General features: G+C 44.2%; 1 pseudogene; it reads left to right on the top strand.

Annotated features, from left to right (window-relative positions):
• Positions 1-1,202: 1,202 nt before the first annotated feature.
• Positions 1,203-4,331, top strand: LOC136508299 (uncharacterized; annotated as a pseudogene).
• Positions 4,332-4,556: the final 225 nt, after the last annotated feature.

Genomic DNA, 4,556 nt, shown 5'->3' with positions numbered 1-4,556 from the left:
AGCTGAAACACTTGCAAAACATCAGAAAAAACTTGAAAACATGTGTGTAGCCATTGCAAATATATGCAAAAATCAAGATAAAACACTTGCAACATACGTATAAAAACACTTGAAACACTTTGCATATATATGCAACATCCCGGTCTACTTCTACAATATGTAAATAAAACACTTGCAACATACGTCTAAAATAAATAAAATATTTGAAACATACGTTTATAGCCTATTGCAACATGTGCAATATTCCAACTACTTTTACAACATTTTTGTAAAACACTTGCAATATACCTCTAAAACATCTTTAACTATATCCGAATCGTATAGTGGGCCGGATAAGCGCTTGCTCTCTGTGCTTTTTGAGCTGCAAAATTAGCGCTGTTGCAGATCATTTAGTGCAGCAAAAAGAAACACGGGAAACTACCAATAAGCATACAAATTCGTGGATTTTGCCACACGACCAGCAATAAGCAACAGAGAAGATAAGGCTCAAGATTACAAACTTGAGGAGCTACCCGTAGAAGTGCCAAAAGATCTTATTCAAGAAATTAATCATGTGTTTAGAAAAATGTATTTGACATGTTATCAGAAGACAGGCAAATGAGTCATCAAATTCAAAGAGTTTCCACCATTCGACGATGTGCTAAGAGAGGTATTATCTACAAGTGCTTTATCCTCAATCCAATCTAGTATTGTTAAAGTTACGCTTAATAACTCTGAGATGAATGATAATGATGATTGTTTAAATAAAACTTCTATTGTTGCAAATGAAAATTCTGAATTATTTACTCAAGAAAAGGGATCGGCTACTCTAGATGAAAATGTAGTCTGCGGTTGATGTTGCTAACTGTAGTGACACAAAAATATTAAACACATAGCTGATCATGCATTTAATTTGGATACCAACAAAGATAGTAGTTCTAATTCTAGCATAGAAAATATGAGATATAGTTCAAATGATATCTCTACCCCTATAATACATCACTTTAAATTATCCTACGATCATCAAATAAATCCCACGTCTACAATGACAATCTAAGATAAGCCCACCCTACAAAATACACATAGATAAAGATTATATTAAAAACATACACACTGAATTAACTCTTATTATTCTCAACCACATCGAACGGTCCTGGGACGTGCCTTGCCCCCAGCGACCGCCCGCGCCCCGGCCCGGCTTCTCGCCTCCAAGTTTACGAAGTAGCCCCTCGAGAAACAGCTAACTACCAAAACGTTCATTCCACAGCCGAGGAGAGATCTCATCTCGGCTTCTCCGCCGCCATGCCTCCCTCCCCATCCTCCGCCGGCGCGGGCGCCGCCTCGCCTTCCGGTTCCGCGTCCGCTTCAGCCTCCGATCCGACCCCGTCTTGGTGGGAGTCCGTCTTGCAGGCGCGGTCCCGCATCCTGGCGCTCTCCTCCATCCTGCCCGCCGCGGTCTCCCACGACGTGGCGGCGCTGGCCAACGCCGACCACCCGGCGCGCGCGCTCCTCCGCTCGCCCGCCGCCTACGCGGCGCTCTCCGACGCGCTCCGGGCGGGCGGCGGCGCCGACGACCCCGCCTGCCACTGGCTCTACGACACGCTCCTCTCCGCCGACCCGGACCTCCGCCTCGCCGCGCTCGCGTTCCTGCCCCTGCTGGCAGCGCTCTACCTCCGCCGCCTCCCACCCGAGCTTCCGTCCTCGCTCTCCGGCTTCGAGGCCGTCCTCCTCGCTGTGTACTCCTCCGAGGCCAAGAATCGCCAGGGGAAGCCGATCCTCGTCCAGGTGCCCGACCTCTCCGTCCCATCCCTATACCACACGCCGGCGTCCAGCCCCAGCTCCAAGTCCCCTCGCCGGTCGCAGCCCCCGCCGATTCCCCCTCCGCAGGCGACTCCCGTGGTGGGGGTGCTCTCGCCGCCGCTGGAGCCACAGTCCGCGGTGAAATCGACGAAGCGCGCCGGAATTATTGGAGTCGCATTTGAGGCCTACTACTACAAGATTTCGCAGATGCTTGCTGCGTCGAAGGTGGATGCCTGCAATGCTGCGGCTACGTGGGCAGGGCAGTACTGCAAATGCCGTTTTGAGCTTGATGACAAGGAACTGGAAGAAGAGGAGGGTGACTCTCTGGGGTCTGTCTTGCCAATGTCCTCAGAGGCTGAGAATGGGAAGGAACTGGAGGACGAATTGGCCAGGATGCGTATCAATGGAGACATCAGTGGCCGGAATTGCAGCGAAGATGACAAGGAGGCGAGGGTGCCACTTCCCTGGGAGCTGCTCCAGCCATTGATGAGGGTTCTTGGGCACTGCTTGCTTGCGCCACTGAGGCCGAGGTGCGTGATGCTGCGTCAGAAGCAGTGAGGGTCGTCTATGCCCGTGCATGCCACGACCTTGTGGCACAAGCAATCTTAGCAGCCCGAAGCTTGATTGAGCTTGACAAGAGTGCACGAAAGGCTGCCAAGGCAACAGCTGCTGTGGCTTCTGGGCAAATTGTTGCAGTTGGCACTGCTGGAAGCAATGCATCAAGCTCTAGGCCAAGTTCAAAGCCAAATACACCAAGCAAGCAGCGGAAGCCTGACACACTGCTCGTGTCCAAATGAAGTCAAATGCGCTACCTCCAGTAAGAGTGTTTGTGTATGGTAAAGAGTTTCTTTCTGATGAGTGTTGTGTGTGTGTGCCACATGAATATTGGTGAAAGTTCAGTAGACCTTGCAATACGTGAAATGTTATTATTGCTGCAAGACAGTTGGCTAAGGTTGTTTCCAACTTGGTGTTGTATGTTAACTTGCTTATTACTTTTTGCATATAGTTCATGAATCGACATATATTTTGTGTTTTTGGTGGTTTGGCGAGGAGCAAGCCTTTATATATTTGTTGTAGTTGTTATTGGTTTTGCTGTAATCTTTATCTGAATATCTTGCAGCAGCGTGCGCCAGTAATTCTGTATGAAGATGCTTTGTTGTACTTCAAATTTATCCGTTCCATGTACAGACAGCAGCTACTGTATGGATTTATAAAGTTATTTATTGCAGCAAAATTTCATAGTTCAGTTTGATATGAGCACAAAGTTTTTACTGCACCATTGGAACGTGGTTTGCCATTAGGCTCCGTTTGAGGAACATCTGGCAACGAGGATGAACGGTGCAGATAAGGAGGGCGCCGAATAATTTTTGATTTGGGAAGTATGTCAATCATTGTTCTTTAAATGAAACCAATGTGAGAGCAGGAGCAATATTGCAAATTTGGAATGGATTATGTGACTATTTTAGCCATGCGTGATATACTTGTTCTTTTTTCCATGCATTTTAGTTAGACATTGATTTAATTCTTCTAAGAGAAATTATTGATATTATAATGCAGGTTCCTCAAGAGATCCAATCAGAGGCCAAGTATCAAAATTGATATTATAATGCAGGTTCCTCAAGACATTATAACATGTGTTAACTTTATTTATGTATGACCCCATTTAATCTACTGCCATTTCAGATCTGTTGTCCCTTGTGTGGAAGAAATTGGAAAGAACTATGAATCTACACCTCCCCTGGTAAGATCTTCAAAGCATTATCTGCTTATTCTCGCCATTCATCAAAATACAGGTATTCTCACCAACCGATGCATAGTTACTTTATGACATAGCCATGAATCACCCTGTCTATTCCTGTTTTCTTCCTAAAAGTTACTTTTGATTTTTAGGATTAGATAGGGTATCTACATGGTGGTGTAAGCTTATTTATTAATTTGGATGTATGTCCCTGGCCGTTTTGTTAAATTTGTCATAGGCTTAGGCTGATCATATATTTTTTAATTTATCACCAGTTTTGAATGCATTCCAAACAAAACAGTTGATGTCCATGATCTTCTCTAATAAACTACTACTATTGCATTTAATGGTCGAGAGGCCACCAACAAGGCCATTTCAACTAAAACAAGTTTTACCCTATATGCAGTAGTTGTTTTCCCTTTCTTAGAGGATCTTGCATTTAAACATGGGATATTTTTGGCCCATAAAAGATGGTAAGTGTTCTCTGTGTTGCTGATTTCTGTTTTTTTTATTTGGTCTTTCAGTCTTTGTTTGGCCAGCAGTGTTCCTGTGATTGATGGCCATGGAAATGCTGCAGTACAAGCACGGCTCCGATTCCAGATTGCAGAGATTTCTAGACTAAGTAAACTTCTAGCAATTTCATTGGAGGAAAGGCTCCTAGGCAGCTAGCCACCGATGTTTGTAATAATTTGATCTTTCTTCATTTTTTTTTTGTTACTACCTACTATTGAGAAAGCACAATGGAAGTCATTTGCCAGTATGTCAATACCATTTTAGAAGTAAGAAAATTTTATTTTTATTGCCTAGGATTGTTCTCCATAACACATTATTTGCATTTGCAACTATAGTTCCTTTTTTCCTCTGGTATACCCTTATTAAATGTACCAAGCTCAAGAGCACACACTATTAATGGAAGCGTAATTTTCTCTTTATATAGCTTTTATCATCAAATTAATTGTAAGTATTGTCTTTCGTAGCGTTAGCACGGGCACTATACTAGTCTATATAAGGTAGGGAGTAGCTGAACATTCAGATTCGG

The sequence above is a fragment of the Miscanthus floridulus genome, chromosome 15, assembly GCF_019320115.1.
Source record: "Miscanthus floridulus cultivar M001 chromosome 15, ASM1932011v1, whole genome shotgun sequence".
Classification (NCBI taxonomy): domain Eukaryota; kingdom Viridiplantae; phylum Streptophyta; class Magnoliopsida; order Poales; family Poaceae; genus Miscanthus; species Miscanthus floridulus.
This window is presented reverse-complemented; position numbering and strand designations above follow the sequence as displayed.